Raw genomic sequence first — 18,886 nt, 5'->3', positions numbered from 1 at the left:
GATACTAAAAGCTTGAGATTAACTTCAATGTCTTCTGAAACAGATTTCTATTTTTAGTACAAATTTACCAGGAAAAAAGGATAGACCAAAGAAAAATTAATTGCCATAACTTTGAGTAATGTGAAGCAAGACATTGTTTACAGCTATAGCCCTTAAAATCCTGAAACAGGTAGGACTTCATTCTTAAAACAGAGTACTCCTTTTTACTGTTTAATGGGTTGGCTACTTGTCCCATCTTCCATGGACAGGGAGCCTTAAAAAATATAATACTCTTCCTAATACTATAGAAAAGAATTTGGACATCCTTTCTGAGTTAACAAATTCTTTGTTCTGCTACAAGTAGCACTGTTTCCAGTGAAAATCCTCTTACAGGAGGGATACATTCATTATGGGAAATATGGGCAAAATGTGGCATAGCGCTGCTGAATAGTGAACAAATTTTACCTATTGGATACAAAATGGAGAATAAGAGGTAGTTTGCCATGCAGTTCTAGGAGCTTAGAATTAATACTGAACACTTATTTTCTAGAAAATAGAAAATTTAAATTTTAAACTTTCTATCTCTTTGCCAAAAGACTTATCTTCCTATTTGCCAGTCTTCCTCATTGCTTTTACATCTCAGGGCTTTTTAAAATTTTTTTTTTCTGTTTTCTTTCATATGGGCTAAAATTTATACTGCCTTCAGTTTTAGAAATTACCTGCTGCTGCTAGTTCCTCACCTATGGTTTTTACTCATTTAAAGAAAAGTTTGAGGTTTTTTTTTACCTGTATTTAAACAAAAGAGTAGAAGGTACACACACACATAGAAGGTAGAAATTCTTATTAGTTAGAACTGTACCTTACATAATCAAAGTATATGTGCAGGCTGGCCTTCTGTAGTCATTCTGATGGAGCCTTTCTGTATAAACACACTTAAAAATAATTTAAATACTGCAAAAAAGGTAAAGTCAAAGTGAGCTTAATTCCTCTACAGATCTTCAGCAATCAAATGTCTAAAGTTTTAAGATTCATTTAATTTGTTGCTTAATGTTACTTTACGCTGGATGCATTCACATGACAACTGAAACTAAAAGCACAGAAATTCTCCTGCATGATAGGAAAGGTCTTTAAAAAGGCAGTAATGTAGTTACAATACTGCAAGTGTGTTGAAGAAGCTACTTTTTCATGAAGGTAATAGAGCCAGGTGTATCCATATTTTGTTTAACAGTGACAGCTATGAACAATCTATCCTTAAAGAACTTTGTCAAGCCTAATAATTTATACATACCTCCAATATCCTTTACATTTTACATATTCAAAACTTTGGAATAAGTTTCAAATGAGTCAGTTGTCCTCTGTGTTTCACCTCTTTATAAATCTTGATATTTCCTGACATATTAAGAGCAAAAGATGTGACACCTTTAATTTACTCATGTTTTGGAGTTTCCTATTTTCAATAATGTTAATATAGCCCCTTCAATTTGTCAGCAGGTGGTATCCCATCTGTCATACACAAATCGTCCAGAAATGTCGTACTACTGCTGGAAACCTGTCCATCATGATCCAGCTGTCCATTAGGATGGGAAGAATGCCAGTATTCTGTCCCCTCTGATTCTCTTGCCCTCTACAAGAACTACCTTAAACACTTCAAAGGAAACACAAGTTGAAGAATTCCCTTCTCATTAGTTACATCTAGCTATACCAGCATCTCTTCCATATTTTTTTCCATGTGTTCTCTACTAAAAAAGGAAATTGCATTTAAAGTAACAATTACATAGAATCAGGAAATCTTAATTATGTTATCAATGATTTTGTGTGGATGTCTGCTATCTTTCCAGCTACCTGTGTACAGCCTTTCTGGTCAGACAGGAGACAGACATATGCTACCTGTACTTTTTTACAGTTGCAAAAGCACATAGAGTCTAAGGTGAATTCACATGCATGGTGGTTCCAGGCCATGTGTCCTTCGCAGCCTTGAGAAGCAGAGGAGAGTAGCTGGACTGAAGAGAGAAAAAACTGTAATTTCAGTCTGAAGAGTTAGTTACTAACAGTGAAGCCAAAATATGTGAATGGAAGTGTAATCTATGAATATATTATTTAATCATCATTCCTGAGTCTTTTTTTTTTTTGCTGAATGTGAGTGCCCACATTTGGCATTCTAAGTTAATAGCTGTATATCTGTCTAAGAAATCCATTGTGGTTCAGTGCAAACTAAAAGTTCAGTTTGCACGTGCTCTTTCAGTGATGATACAAGAGGTCAACACTGAAGTGATCTGCCCTAAAAGGACTGAGTTTCATGGGGAAAACTGAAACACACCAGGTCTGGAACAAGTTTCACACAGATTTCAGAAGGGACTTCCAAACACAAGATGAGAAAATCAGATGCATTAGCTGCCCTCTTGGAGCATTGCTGAATTTTTCACAACCTCACTAAACATGTAGAGATGGAGGGATCAGGTGTTGTATTTACTGCTAAAATGCTTTGAAGCAGTAAAAACTTCTAAAGTTTTAAGCATTATTTTTGCTGCAATAAGCAGTGATGTGTTTGTGCGCATGTCGGCTGCTTGACAATCTGACTGACACTATTTGAATGCTAATTATTTACAGACAACAGCAAACTAGATTTAAACTAATTTTAAAAAAATGGGCATACATCATGAAATTATAATGGTTTGGGAGGTTTGACTGACCGCAGATAAAATCTAGAATGGTTTTGTTTTTGTAAAATATCTGTTTGTATGTTTGCAATGTTAACAATTAATTCAGAACTTCTTTCCTATAAGTTACTGCAAATATTCCTGAGTGAAGGAACCAGACTTTTTTTTATAAATAATTCAGCCACCAGCTATACTGCTATGGATAATGTATTTATTCACATATGAAAAGTCAATAGCAGAAAGGAAAGAAATAAGAAACCTAATAGCTTTCTGAGGATGTCACTTTTAGATTTTATTATCTATTTAATTTATGGTTTGAGTCAAAAGGAGATGGCGGACGGTGAGATACAGAGACAAGAATGTTGCCTCTTATTTTCTGTTTTAGAAAATCCAAATAATTTTACTACAATTAGTACACATTTTATTCCAACAATAATAATTTTATTTCAATTTAGGTGAAAAATAAACAATTTTTATGCCTGCTCCTACATTGAGAGGAAATGAACTAGCAACTCTTTATGTTTAAATGTTTAATTCTGAATTTGAGTAAATCAAATTAGAGAAAAGTTGCAGAAGAGAATATGCAAAATATGAAGCCTAATAAAAAAACAGATTCTCTGAGGTAAGGGAAGGTGTCACTTCCTTTCATTGTAAATGTGGCTATGTCAGCAAAATAAAACATTTAAAAATGCTTTAAATGAGTAAATTTTGCTGTTTGTACCAGTTCTGACATTTTAAGTCTCACATATAAGAAGTTAAGGTAAGAGATAATGCTTATTTAATGAGTAGCTAGATAGATTTTTTTACTAAGTCCTGTTCTGCAATATTCACAAATCACATAGATAACACTGTCAGCATAAAGAAGATGATTTCTTTCTCGTAATGACAATAAAGCATTTCCAAGGAGTGCAGAGATGCAGTTAGAAAAGCAAAAGCTTGGCTAAAACTGGTATTGACCAGAGACGTCAAAAACTACAAGAAACTGCTCAATGACAAGCAGAAACAGAAGGAAAATAATGATTAGGACAAGTACTTACAGACTGAACAATGCTCACTGCGGTAAATAAAAACTTCACTACTGCCAGTAGCCAACCACAGGTATTATGGTCACTTTGCAAATTTTCATAAATTAAGCTTATCAGTCTCACTTTGAAACAGCTTTCAGCTGCCTGAAATTTTGCTTAAACTTGTTTAGATATAATCTTTTCTCCTGGCCTGCCCATCTCTGTTTTGTTTTAGTTGGATGGTTTTTTTTTTGTTGAGTTTTTGGATGGTTTTTGGTTGATTGATTACTGTGGGATTTTTCTCTTTTTGTATGTTCATGTGGAAGGGGGTTGTTTTGTTTAGTTTTGGTTTTTTTTGGTGACCATAATTTTAAATAGAGTTTAATAACAAATACGTGAAGTCTGTATGTAACATCTATTGGGTTTTCATAATGATTTGGTGAAGACGGCTTGCTGGCATGAAAACAGAGGCTGTTTGGAAATGGGGTGTATGATAGAGTGTAGAGGAGCAAAGGGAGTAAATGACAAGAAAAGTGGTTCAGATTATACTGGAGACTTTGCGGTTATAAAGAACTTGTCAAGCTTTGGATCAAGAGAACTTGATTCTTATAGGGCAATTTAGGGCACACGCAGACATTTGTTGGAAGAAGAATACAGCAGCTCACATGAAATCTAGAGAGTTCCTGAAATGGGACTGTTTCTTCATACAAAAACTAGATGTATAAAAAAGGAATGAGGCACAGCTGGACTTGTTGCTCACAAACCAAGGAAACCTGCTATGCAATTATCTTGGTTAGTCATAGCCTTAGTGGCAGTATTGTGAAGCTTGGGGTTGAAGGGAGCATATAAGATTTTAAAGATTTTAAAGACAAAGATTTTAGAAGAGCAAACTTCAACATGCTCAGAACACAGCTGGGAGGTATTCTGTGGAAGCTTCCCTGGAGGAAAAAGGAGCTGGTGAATACTGAGAGTTTTTCAAGAATGCACTTCTGGAAGCAAAAACCAGTTAATCCCCTGTAAAGATAAGGGAAGTAAGCAGAGCAAGAGATCCCCTTGGCTGAGCTACAAGCTTTTGAGTCTGATCACAACCAAAAGAGAAGCATATCAAAAATGTCAAAACAAATGAAGACCCATTGATAAACACAAGAGTGTTTCCAAGGTGTGCAGAGATGCAGTTACAAAAGCAAAAGCTTGGCTAAAACTGGTCTTGACCAGAGACATCAAAAACTACAAGAAACTGTTCAATGACAAACAGAAACAGAAGGAAAGTACTATCCTTCTGTTAAACAAGAGAGGTGAATCAGTCACCAAAAATGCTGAAAAGGGAGAGGTTCTCAGTACTTCATTCACCTGTCTCTGCACCAGCACTGCTCGACCCGGGGAGCAAAAGTCCAGGTTGAAATAAACAGAAACCCGCCTTCGCTGAAGGATGAGTTGGTGAGTAAATTTTACTGCAACTTCACCTCTGCAAATTGATGGGCCCTGACAACATCCACCCAGGAAAAACTGGAGTGACTACAAAGAAGTTGACGACTCCCTTTTCAGAAGGAGTCATTTGGAAAAGATATGGGGTAACGGTTACAAGTTACTTTCAGGGATAATCTGATTATATGCAAGAGGAAAGTTTTTTCAAAACAATCAGACTTCTGAGTAATCTCTCCAGGGAAATGGTAGATTCCAAAGTGTTGGACACTTAAAATTCAGATGGACCGGGTGCTGCTTAATCTTGTCTGGACCATGCTTTTGACAAGAAAGTTTGGACCAGATGATCTCTGAGGGCCCCTTCCAATCTGGTGTTTTATAATTCTATGATGATTATGGAGAGATATTCTCTAGTAATATATTTTTTGTTTATTCTTTAGAGCAGAACAACATACATTAGTTGGAAGGGGCCTACAAACATCTACTTCAACTCCTTAGCCACTTCAAGGCTGATCCAAAGTTGAAGCCTGTTGCTAAGGGCATTGTCCAAACACCTCTAAATACTGACACAACATCAACCACCACTCTACTTTCCAGGCTTTGACCACCCACTAGATAAAAAATTGCTTCCTAATGTCCAATCTGAAATTCCCCTGTCACAGTTTGAAACCATTCCCACTTGTCTTATCATTGAATCCCAGAGAAAAGAGTCAGTACCTTCATCTCCACTTCTCAGGAAGCTGCAGAAAGAAATTAAGTCACCTCTGAGCCTCTTTTCCTACAAACCGGACAAGGCCAAAATCCTTAGCCATTCTTCACAGGACATGTTTCCCAGCTTTTTCATGAGCTTTGTTGCCCTCCTCTAGATATATTAGAAGATACTAAAATCTTTTTAAATTGTGGGACACAGTACTGCAGCAACCTACCCAGATCCCTCTGCAAACCTTCTTGTTGCCCAAGAGTCAATAGCACCTCTCAGTTTTTGGTCTCATCAGTAAACTTATTTTCTTTCCTTATGCGTAATAATAACATCTGAACTGACAATAGTATTTTATTTAGACTTTCAATATTTCAATTATACTACTAGTAAATTATTTTTTTACATATTAAATTGATACCTTTTTACACCTAATAAGATTTAGTCATCTTAGCATACAGGCAAAAAGACTACATAATCACATGTAGGAGTCGTGTGATATTGGGGTATCCTCCATGCAGACAAAAACTTCTAAGTTTTTATAAACAATATGTACAAAGATATCCCCAGAAGCAAATCATCTTGCAACATGTGGCAATCTTTGCTAGAAATTGAAGCAAACTATGGTCTTGTCAATAATTACTGTGATTTCTAGTGAATTTCTAGTGAAGAAGCAACAGTTTATCTTGAGTAAAAGCTATATACTTTTTAAAAAATAATGGACATACCGAGATATTTTATCCAAGCTTCACCTAGGACATGACTGAACAGTTTTAGCTGTGACTTTAATGTTCAACACAAGGCAAATAACTTTGCATGAAAATAGTCAGCTTGAAAATAGTCTGCAAAAGCTCTATTGAGATCAACTTAGCATCAACAGATAGGATCTATCCAAATTCCTATCACATATAAACAAACATGCCCCATCCCAGAACTCAGTCAGGTATATTACCTGACATAAAAGGTACATAAAAATTAATATGATAAGATGCGTGAAATGTGTGATCTTTCATATGATAACATCATATGAAATAAAGATGATTGACAGCTTTCTTGTAACACCAGTGTGTAGAATATGACAAAAAAAACCCAGTATTCCCAATGCTATAAATTGTTTCCAAAAATTGTTGCCCTTTTTAAACACAAATATTTGTATGTGAAAATGCAAACGGACTGCTTGTTTCCTGTATTATTGACAGCCCTGCACAAAGGGACAAAGGGCAGCTTCATTTCCAAGATCTTAACGATCTGGAAAAGTATCTATCTCCCTGGATTTCCATGTATTTCCTATCATACATTGGGGAAATTAATTGCTTTTTCTCACCTGAATTTCACATTTGCATAAAAAGAAGAGTAGTTTCACTCCACAGGAATTATAAAAATAGACGATGTCAGGATTCCACATGCAATGATATTCATATTACTATATTCACATGCCATCTCTGTTTGGTCTGCTCTGGGATTGCTTCATTTATTGAGTGGTTTGTATGTGTATTGCACATACAGTACATTAACCATCAGCAAATTCTGCACTTATAAATATGCAAAAGTACTTAAAATTCTATCTTTGTAGATGTTCTTGTTTCAAAGACTTTTAAGAATATGTTATTTACATAAACATTCAGAAGATGCTTTTGAACTTATGTAAAAGTTCTCAAGCCTTAAATTTAATATATTAGCAGGCATTAGTTTAAGAACTGCAGACAGAATTTTTGTCATGTTTAAAGGGAATCAGTTTCCTTTTTTCTCTATATATAACTTTTAGACTCATTATTGATGAACAAACAGTAAAGAGATTTTCGTACCCTCCCGACAACACCATGTAAAGAACAGCTCCAAAACTGGTAAAAAGAACTGTTGCCCTACTCACTACCTGCCTATTCAAAGCACTAAAAAAGAGGGAGACAGAAGCTAAGCTTTTTTCTTGCCCTTATTTATTAATTGAATCAATCCAGAGAAATGTCATCAGTACATACACAGTTTCTTTTTTCCCGTGTCTAAGGGAAATGTCAGTTCAATATGCCTCTAAATCCTGTTATCTTCACACATATAAATGGAACAATAATAAGAGATTACAAGATTAAAAGACAAATCACAACCAATTAGACCTTGTCAAATTTTGTCATCACATAGGAAAGCTGCTAAAATGTTAACCTTGACCTTCAGCATATTTTAAAATCAGGGACTATCAGTTGATAATCAGTTAAGTGCTCTCCGTGGAAAGAATAGAAGACCTCGTCCAGTGAGGGTACTAAAAGCTTGTGAAAATCTGATCCTGATGTTATCTAGATGCAAAGTGTTAACCTTTCACAGAGATGAAGTCTGAAACCCTGGAATAAGGGTCAAAATAAACAGGTTCCATTTTTGGCCCAATAGCAGACTCGTAATGTCAAATGTTCACTTTGCTGTGACCTTGTTCCCATATGTAGAATGAATACAATATTTCTTTTCCTTGCCTTTTAGTCTATCACTGGGACAAAGTGGTAGAAAAAGACTGAGTATTCTGGTGTCAGGGTATTTTAAACTGCTGTAACTTGAGCAGCAATTTTCTTAAGCTCTATATCCTTCATTTTTCTGGGTTATATTTTTTGTCACTCATATTGTAAGTATTAAGCTAAATTGATTAATATACACATATTATATTTTTATCTAAAAGTAGTCTCTCACTTTATCTCTTGTACTTTCCTCACTAGAAGTACTTGTGAAATATGTAACTTAACACCCTCATTTTTCATCTTACTTTTTTTATGTTCCAGAGTACATAAATATCTTAAATAATTAAGTCACACTCTCATCACACTCTCTTAATTCTGATTTTTTTTCACTACATGCTAGTTAATATTTGGGAACAATTTGAATGGTACATACTGAATATATATACCAATGTAAAAATGAACCAATGTAAAAATTATGCTCTTAGCTGTGGTCTGCTACAATAGGCATCGTGTGCCCAGTTTTGAAAGAGGAAAATAGATTTTCACTGAGAAATTATATTGTAAGCAAAAAGCTGATCCAACAAACTGATAACCATCCTGCCTTTATCTTCTCCACAGTTTCCTACTAGCTATAAGAAAAATGGGATCTTTTTACATCAAAGAAAACAAAACTCTAAGTAGAACTGAGATACTGGTGTCCATGAATATTAAAAATCTAAGACTAGAAGGATGAGAGGTGCACTTTAATGTGTGTGCGTAATTCCTGTGTGGGTGACTGCAGCACTGCTGTCACCTTAACCATGTGAAAGATAACATGTGGACCTCCCTCAGAGATAATTTTTGGCCTATCAAGGCTTCTTACTCTGTTCTTTACCCACAATTGTCTCCCATGAGAAATACAGTGGGAAGTAGGGTTAATTTAATTAGCATCCAAATATTCTTACTTAGGTTTTTTTCCACCAGTTTTTCTTCTATGTCAACAAACTATTTTTTGTCTACATTTTCTTGATCATTGAACATTTCCTCCATGTTCATGTTCATATTTATGTTTCACAATAATTTGTCATTACTTTCAGATAGTGCTTTTAATTGCCTAGAAAGGAAGAGGAATCAGAATGAGGTGGCATCCAATTTGCCAAGTAACATTATGAACAGATGAAATTACACACTGATTTAAAGATATGTTTAAGAATTCTACAACAAGGGAAGTCTATGTCCTCTACAGTGCCATATAAAGTGTATTTTTAATTTGTGTTTGTTGCTAGAAATCAGTAGGCTTTGTAAATTTAGTCTGAAATGAATCTCCAAATGTGTAAGACATCACTTACTTGGAGTTGAGGCTGATCAGTTCTGCCACAGCTGGTGCCAACATTCTGTCAGTCAAATTCTTAACTGGTTGTAAATGGTGAGGAAAACAGTTGTTTTTTACTCCCACCTGGAATGAAACAGAGTGTCAGTTACTATTTTTCTTCCCTATCTTCCAAGTGTAATAAGACATTTATTATATTATCTTAGCCTGTCTCATTAGAGGGGTCATCAAAACAGTTACACAAAGGATAGAAGCATAAACAGTTTCACTCTTTGAATTTCTCCTTGATTGTGTGATACAATATACATATAAATAAGTGGTCTAAAAAGAATTCATTTTGTGTACATTTATTCATATATATATTTATACAAATATGTATGGATTTAAAAATGTTGATGCTGAAGAAATTAGTCAGAGAATTTAGCAGTAGCAAATTAAGTGTTTCAGAGCAAAGGAGCTTAATGTAGGTATCTAAATAAGAAATATTCATTTTCATTTTGATCTTGAAGTACCGTTTCTTTTTTCCAAGTTTCTTCTTATTACAGACTATAGACTTCAAATTTATGAGAAAATGATTTATAAAACAAAAGGTTAAAGAAAAGGTCTCTCAATTTTAAATTGCTCTCTATCACCTTTGAAAGGAAATGAAGATAAGAAGTCCTAACTGACTGAAAGAGCAACTACTATACTATACTATACTATACTATACTATACTATACTATACTCTACTATACTATACTATACTGTAATATCAATCTAATATATCAAGAGTGTAATATAATATCAAGAAGATGGGGAAAAGATGGTTCTGAAAATCATAGCCAAATCAGTTTAAGTGAAGTTTCTGGGAAAAAAAATATACTGTAAGTCTTCATGGAAGCTATTTGCAGGCAGAAGAAGGTCAACCAGTAGCAACATGACAACAGAGAGATATCTGAGGGGACAGAGATATTAATGGAAACGTGGAAAAAAACACAGTGGAAAAACCAGAGATTTATTACACCTGGAAGTAAATATTCAGTAATTTTGTTGTCTTGTGACCATATGATATTTCTGTCCTTCTAACTGAAAGAGAACCAAATGTATTACAACTCTCAGCTTTATTACAACACAATGAATAGATTTCTACAGGAGACAAATTTTTCAGAAACTCACTGACTTAAAATAACTTAATAGTAAGTTTTCATGCAATGGTAGCAATATGGACAGAACAACAATATTCAGAAAATCACAGGTGGCTTAGAAAATTTCAGCTCTTTATCCATCAGCATTCCTTGCTGTAAAGGATATACAACTTATGAGGAAATGATAGGTTATAAAAAGACTCTACAAGAAGATGGATTAATACTGTATAGTTAGTTATTCAATGCTAATATAAATACTTGTTGGAGAGGCACTGCACATCTGAAAAATTTATGGCCTTTAATTTAGAGTGTAAACATCTAGAAGAACTAGACCTTGTCACATACTGACATTATTTTAAGAATTAATGTTATTTTATTTAGGGGAAATTGCACATTTTTATTTCATCAGAATAATAAGTATGCTCTAACTTTAAAAAAAATTCAATAACGCTTTTCCTGTAGTTTAATTGCTTAAATAATTAATTAGTCCAAAACAATTGAAATAATCTTATAAAATTAATATGCGATTACCTAACAGCTGAAGGTTCCTTTTACTATATTCTAATTTTAATAACAAGAAACAAATTCCTTATCTTAGTTATATATATAATTCCAAAAAATAAAAAGTCTACATTATTCCAGAAACACTTTGCAGCCCTGGACTTACACCATTAGTAAACTCATTTTCTCAGAAGCCCTTTCAGTAGTTGGCCCTTCAGTATAAGCATTACTGGAGTCTGTTTATAAATAAATCATCTGTTCAGACAAATTTAATTTAAAATGCGATTTGTGGTCAATGTGATTTGACCACAAATAACTATCAGTAGAGAGCTGAAAAAGGGCTTTTGTTACAAGTCCTGTAATATTTTTGAATTTCAAAACATTTATTCACAGGCAGAATTCCAAAAGTGTTTGTAGACTTTGGCAGAAACCAACAATTTTTCTAAAAGTGCAGGGAAATACAACCATGTCTCCAGACTGCAAAGGTTAATGAGTAAAATGTGCAACTGAGAATTAAATCTCTCCAAAGTGCTTCAAAGATAAATCCACTTTGCTGTATATGTCATCACAAGTTGCATCTTGAGAACAACTAATAATTTCTTAACAGAAAGTATTCTAATGGTGAATTTCCAAACAAGTCTAGTCTGGAATTCTCCAAGGCAGAGAAGTGCAGGAGACTGAATCATCACCAGAGGTTAAGAGGTAAAAACCTCTTCTCTTTTGTTACTCCTAACTTGAAATTGGGAAACAAACCTGTGCAACAGTGTCATGAGATTTTTCTCTCACGCTTCAGCTACTGTAGGGAAACAAACTGGGTACACATTTTCAATTCCAGTGAAGCAAAAGATATTTTCTCTCAAAATATACCTTCCTTGTTAAATTTTAAATTAAAATTGTTTTCTTTCTGTACTTAATCTTTTGCTATGTCTTTTCTTGGCTTCTCTTCCCCTCTTTTTCCCCAGAACTCAGTTTCCCCTTCCCTTAGTTCCACTTCTCCACATTTCAGCGTCAGCAAACCTATGAGCATTTTCAACATCTTGCCAATCAGCCCAGCAGTTGCGTTTTCTTTCTTTTTTTTTTTTTTTTTTAATAGGAATGCAGTTGTCGCAAAGTTATTTTTGCCTGTATTTTGCACTTGTTATCAGTTGGGAACAGAAGGAAATATCACTTTGGCTCCTGAATTACAGCAACAGATAAGCATGGTGCTTTGGGCTGTCTGCTACTTCTTTTAGCCACTAACAGAGCACTGAGCTTTACATCCTCACTCTTCTATGATGTACACTGGACTTCCCTGCTAGCAGGGTGGAAACATTTACATTTTCTTAGAAAACAGATTGAGAAAGCCAGATGGCAATATATAGTTGACAGTGTTAAAAAAAAGGTTAGGCTTCAGCACTGACGTTTACATATGTGCTTCTGGTCACAGTTAATTCCAATGTGTTTGATTCAGACCTATGACACTATTCTCCAAAAACAAAAGCTAGATATTAAAGGAAAGCTTATGAAGAGCAGTAATATATCTTATTAGATCAGCTGATAGAAAAAAAATGACAAGATTCTGCCACAAAAGCCCTTGTTCAAAGGAATATAGGGTAGAAGCTTTCAGATATGCTAGATGCCACTTGGGACATGGATACTATACCTTCTTTGAAAATTTCTTTTTAAAATCACAAGACATAATATGAAATCCTGCCTCAGACATCACAGAAACAACACATCAGTGAACATTCTCAATGTTTATATGATATTCATGATTTCTGAAAAAGGGAAAATAGTACACAAGTTATACTTAGTAGTGTAAATTAGATAAAAGGCAAATTATTTATAAATATTCCATTATATCCTTTTCACTTCCATAAATAATAGAGTTCAGTAAGCCTTTGCTTATTTCTTTGGACAGAAAAAGTGGCTGCATGAGATGATGATAACTTCCCTTTAAAAAAATTAAATGCTTTTCTCTATGTCCTTCCATTTGCACTTTTGGGATATGACCCTACCTTATACAGTCTGTCTGTTTTAACAACTAATCCACATTTACAGTTACATAAATTTTATTTGTTCCACGTATTTTACCTTCATTTGTGATTCACAGATATATATATATATGTGCAAACAGTTAATGTTTCTATTATCTTTTATTATAAATACGGAAACATTATCAAATTAATAGCAAAAATAACACCAAATAATAAAGCAAATTAATGAACATATATGTTTCATAAAATTTCCATCCCTGAAAGTGATACCCTTTTAGAGTAATTTTTGCTTTCTCAGTGATGGAATATTTTTGCATTTGAGAGCTTAATTTCTCTCTTTAGTTAAAGATCTCAAAACATTTTCCACTCAATAATTTCCTACAGCCATAGCCATACAATTTAGAAACAAATAAAACAAGCAAAAAATAGAGAACAAAATAAAAGTGTATTCTCAAATGAAACCTTTTTAGTTCTTCGAGGTTTGTGTAGATTACATTTTAAAGTCTTTACCAAGAACATAACTAAATTCAAAGCATGGCAGAGAAACAGTACAGAAGTTAGAACAATATTAAAATACACTTAATTTCTGCCAGTACCTGAGCACCATAGTTCTATTTCTAAGTATACAACACAAATTTTAACACTAACATGAACACACAAAAAGAACAGAAACATAAAACTATTTTTATATATGACGGTTCATTATATTTGCATTACAAAACACTACAATCAATGACGGAATTTCCTATTTCCTCTTAATATTATTAATCACTGTACCTTTTAAAAAACTCTATTTATCAGAAAAAATTAATATACCTTTATACCTTGATTCTCCTTAGGGAAATCATAAGAATCATAAGAAATCTATTTTACCCTATCATGCTTTCAAGAGAGAATAAGCATGTTATTCTCCTGCTGCTCTCAAAGTTGTAAATTCTGCATCATACTACCTATTTTACTGCCCTCTCAAAACAAATTTTCCAGGCTTTCTTGACCTAACAAGAAAATTTTCATCAGCTGCAGTATCTTTTAGGTAAGATTGCAAGTCGTTATAGTAAGACTGCAAGTCTTTACACTACAAGGGATGATATGCTTGAGATAACAAGAAGCTTCACAAAAATACAGGGCAAATGCAGAGACAGCAAATCTGTAACATATGTTCACAGACTGAAAAGTGTTAATAAATACATTGATCCTGACTTCAGAACTTAAAGTGACTGAGATTGTCACATTCTGATTTATGCTAGAAAACTAATGGTTTCCTATGAAAAAATAAAAACAAAGGCATCTTCTAAAGCATTGTGGAATTATAAGAGCTTACTTCTGATTACAGAGTCTAACATCTCTACCTGCTCCAAGATTGTAGTAGTCTAGTAACTACTTGAAGTCAGAATCAACTATGGGTTTATAGAGTGAGATTCTGATTACGTTTTAAAATATTTTTTCATGATAATGCAAGAGTCCTAATTATAAATATTTCCTGCCTGTTTTGGCAAGATACTGGGGAGGAGAGCAACAAGAGAGCACGGAAACAGAGGTTTCTGTGAGAGTAGGGACTTTCACAACATGAGACAGAGAAAGTTCCAGGCAGCTCCAAAATGGATCCATAGCTTAATGCATCAGCAAAGAAGATTCTGCTTCTCTGATAACATATATCTTGGAAAGGGCAACATATACTGTGTAGCAGTTGTGAGAGACAGGACTGAGAAAAAATGTGAGAGAAAAAACTTGCAGACACTAAGATCAGGGGAGGAGAAAGGAAAATATGCTCCTGGCACTGAAATAGGGATTCCTCTGCAGCCTGTAAAGACCATGGAGAAACAGATTGTCCTCCTGCAGCCCATGGAAGACCTTGTTGGAGAAGATATCAACACTGTAGGCCATAGACCTCTCTGCACTCAGAAAAACATGTGCAAATGAAGTTGTTGATTGTGGAAAGTCCAGACAGGAGAATGTGAATAAGACCCCAAGTGGCAGCATATTTTCTCACAAAACTTAGAGATCATGACGGACTCATGTTGGACCAGCCTGTTCCTGAAGGACTGAACCCCATGGAAATGACCCATGCTGGAGCTGTGTTATAAATGCAGGATACTAGGTAAATTGAATTGCTAAAGATTTCCTTGAGGTTCATAATATTCTTATCTAACTAGAATTATGAAGCAATTATTTTATTCAACTTCACAGTTACAGTGTTTGCTACATTGTGGCTAACGGTACAGATTTTCCACATTTTTAATTTTTATCTTAAATGCATAATCATTAATCTGGATGTTTTTGGTTTATTTTCTTTATCTAATTTTAATCAGGTCATTTTCTAGTGTGTTGTATTTCTATTCCCATAAAGAGTGTAAAGTCACTAACGAATGACAAGAATTTTCAATCTTATTTTCTCTTCCTGTTCTGATGAGGAGGGGAAGTGAGTCAGTATCTGAGTGGGGATATGGCAGCAATCCAAGGTCAACCACAACAACAGTCAGCCTTTTGATCTGAGTGCTGCCAGAGTTGGTAAATTCCCCTTATTAGAGTACATAGGGGTAATGATTGTATTCATTTCTCCCCAAGTAGGTCATGACATCAAGGGAGGCCGTATGTCTTCTTCTCCAGGTTTTAAATATTGAAAGGATTTTATTGTCTGAAATATACACAGATAATTCAAACAAAACTCAGCTAAGTTTTTTCAAGAACCGATTTATTCTGATCATAAAATTTAGAACCTGAAAAATAATTTCACATTATGTCATTTCAAGACCTCCATCAACTCATTTTGCTGTAAAGAAAATTAAGAAGTTGATAGAAATCTCCTAAATTCTCCATCAGACTTACCACGGAAAATTTGCTACTCAAATAAAAATTTGGTGATCAGCATGACCTTGATTATGTCAGCAGCTAAAAATATTTTTTAAGTGCCTTTTTATCTGTCTTTTCTTCCAGTCTATAGTTGCAGCTATAGCCTCTGATTCTCTAGAGAAGGAGCTGAAATAATATATCTAACCAATTACTCATCAAGACAATGTACTCCTTCACTTTGCTGATGACTGGCTAAAGCTTTGAAGCATGAAATTTGATTTTGTTACTGGTTCAATGTATAGATGCAAGTACAAAGAACATTAAAATGTCAATGCATTAAATTTTGTTTTCCCCAGTAGTCTTGAAAGATGATGATGATGATGATGATGATGATGATGATGATGATGAGCAGGATGAGAAGGAGGAGGAGGAAAATGAGGAATCGGAGATTTAAATACATCATTGTCCAAATGAACAAAAGCAGTCCTATATTTATTAAAACGATGCACAGAGGTTATAAAATTTTCTGGAGTGAAGTATATATTTGAAATAATTGAGTGATCAAAGATTGCATTGTATTACTCTGATATTATTTAAATATCTCAACTGGAATATGTATTTCTAATGTTAATACCTGTCTAAAAGTTGGGTCTTAATAACTGGCTTTATGTTTTCATTTTGTCTTCAAAGCTAAACAGCTGCCCTCTCTTTTCAATTACAGTAGTGTGCATATACATATATATTCATGTAGAATTCATCCCTCAATCATCTCTCTGATTAAGCTAGACAACTTAATCTTCAGAGGTCTTGAATTTTAAGGGTTGCTTGATTCTATTTTCAGAATGAAAGCTCTGTCTTCCATCCCTGACAAACAGATCTATCCTTAAAACTCATGGCTGAGTGAATAATCATCATTCATGTATGCTGCAGTTTGGTACTTCTAAAACAAATTGTCTTATTTTTTAATAGGACATGGAGAAATTAATGCATATGGCAGGAAAATGACAGAAAAGACTGGAAACTGCTAGATGGTAAAATAAAATACAACTTTACTTCGTATTGATACTACAGACCCTTATTATTACAATCATAGTGGTGACCAAACTGCTTATAAATACTTCTCAGGATAAAAAGGAGCATATCCAGAAATTTCTCTACCAATCTTAAACTGTAACCTTAGAACCAGATTCAGCTTATAAGCAATGAAGTCTGTGAAAAATACAATAGATAAGGTAGCTGCAGAGACCACAAATGCTTCCAAATGACAGGAAGAAGGGAAAAAAGAGAAATTTTACATATAATTTCAAAATACTGCCACATCTCTACTTAGATTACAATTTTCTAATGTGATTTTTAAGATAATGTCCATTAAATTTAAAACCAAACAAATAAACCAAAAAACCCTCAACAACAAAAAAAATCAGCACAACATGTAAGTTTATTCCAGAGGTGAAAAAGAAGATATAGTAGTGCACTTGGAGGAACTGTTTGACTAAAGTGTCCTCTGATGTCCTGGTATGCAGTACCTCATGACATAAGGGAAGGACAGCTGGTGATGAATTCTCAGACAAAACTTACTGTAAAAGTTTTTCTATCACAAAGCCAGAGAATCACAAATAATTTAGACAGGGAACAAAGGAGTGATTTTCCTAGTTCAGTTCTCCACTTAAAGCAGAGACAACTGCCTGTTTTTTGCAATTTTTTGCAAATTGCATTTTTTAAAGTTTGGAATGGAGGTGATAAAAACAAGAAACAGAAGGCAACCTAGTTTGCAGAGTCTGATTACTAGAAAAGTCATGTATTTATTAGGGTTTCTTTGATTCTTCTAGAAGCTGTTATCCTGTAAACCCTAGCAAGCACAGCTTAATACAGGAAAGATACTACTAAACTTCAAATTACTATTAAATTTTGAAAGCTGATTTTTTTTTTCTGTTTAAAGATAAATGTTGCATCTTTGATTTTAAAATGTAATGATGTACTACCTCTCTAAATTTCCTATGCAATGCTGACTGCTTTAAAGAGGATAATGTTTTCTGATTTTTTTCTGCTACAAAATACAACACATGCTCTTTTTCTTCTAAGTCTACCTGTGTGAGAAACAAAGGATGTATGTGGTATATGGCACATGAATATGTGATTCTTCTGAGGCATATGTAAAATCTAAGCAGGAAGGAATTTAAAGTGAGAAATATTAGCATAAAGGCATATATATATAAAATTGTATATATAACAATATTACACTATTACTAACACTATTAATTACTATTTTTAATAGTTAATTAATTACTAACAATTTTACTAAATAATTAATTACTAACAATTTTACACTACTACTAACACTATTAATTAATAACACTATTAACTAAAGTTTAAGAAGACTACCAGACATTGACAGAGAATAATGTAGTAATTGTAAGCCACATAAGATGATTAAAAAGTTTATCTCGGTAAATATCCCCAATGACTCCTTGTGATGTCTTTTTTACTTAGCAATGATTCTGTTTAGTCCTAAAAAGCAGTCAGCTGATACACGTATCCAAATGTTCTGACAGTTGGTGTTATCTAAAATGTGGTTGCATAAGTTTAAGATAGATACTTCAGATAAACAACTTTTTTTAATATTTTGTGTATTAAATGAAGATATCAAACTGGCAAATTTTCAAAAATTCGAATGATGCTGATGATGAAATAAAGCATCAGACCTTGACCTGATGAAACTCACAGAGCTGCAGCTTCAAAATGTTTGGCAATCATTTCTTGACTTCTAGACACTTGTTAAAGCAAGATAAAATCAGCTGAGTCGAGGCAAATCCAACAGATCCTAAAACTCTGCCCTGTTGGATTGATCTAAAACTTTCTATCAACACTGGCAAAAATAATACTTACTAGGTTTTGGGATTTGAAAAAAAATGTTTTAGGCTTTAGAAGTTCTAAATTTCTAATTTATTCATTTTTTATTTATTTGGCTTTAAACAAATAATGTGTTTGGGGT

The 18,886-nt window shown here is 33.9% G+C and overlaps 1 protein-coding gene across 22 annotated transcripts in view; it reads right to left on the bottom strand.

The window, feature by feature from the left end:
* Positions 1 to 18,886, bottom strand: part of PTPRD (protein tyrosine phosphatase receptor type D) — a 1,150,230-nt gene that overhangs the window by 846,007 nt on the left and 285,337 nt on the right. For all 22 annotated transcript variants that reach the window (XM_054282388.1, XM_054282398.1, XM_054282418.1 and 19 more), the window contains exon 4: positions 9,523 to 9,629. The gene's annotated coding sequence lies outside the window, so the exon portion shown is untranslated. The remainder of the gene's footprint in view (positions 1 to 9,522; positions 9,630 to 18,886) is intronic.

Source organism: Melozone crissalis, unplaced genomic scaffold (assembly GCF_028551555.1).
Source record: "Melozone crissalis strain CALT ecotype California unplaced genomic scaffold, PUWL_Pcris_2 ptg000005l_1, whole genome shotgun sequence".
Lineage (NCBI taxonomy): Eukaryota > Metazoa > Chordata > Aves > Passeriformes > Passerellidae > Melozone > Melozone crissalis.
The sequence above is the reverse complement of the archived record's forward strand: the minus strand, read 5'-3'. Positions and strand labels throughout refer to the sequence as shown.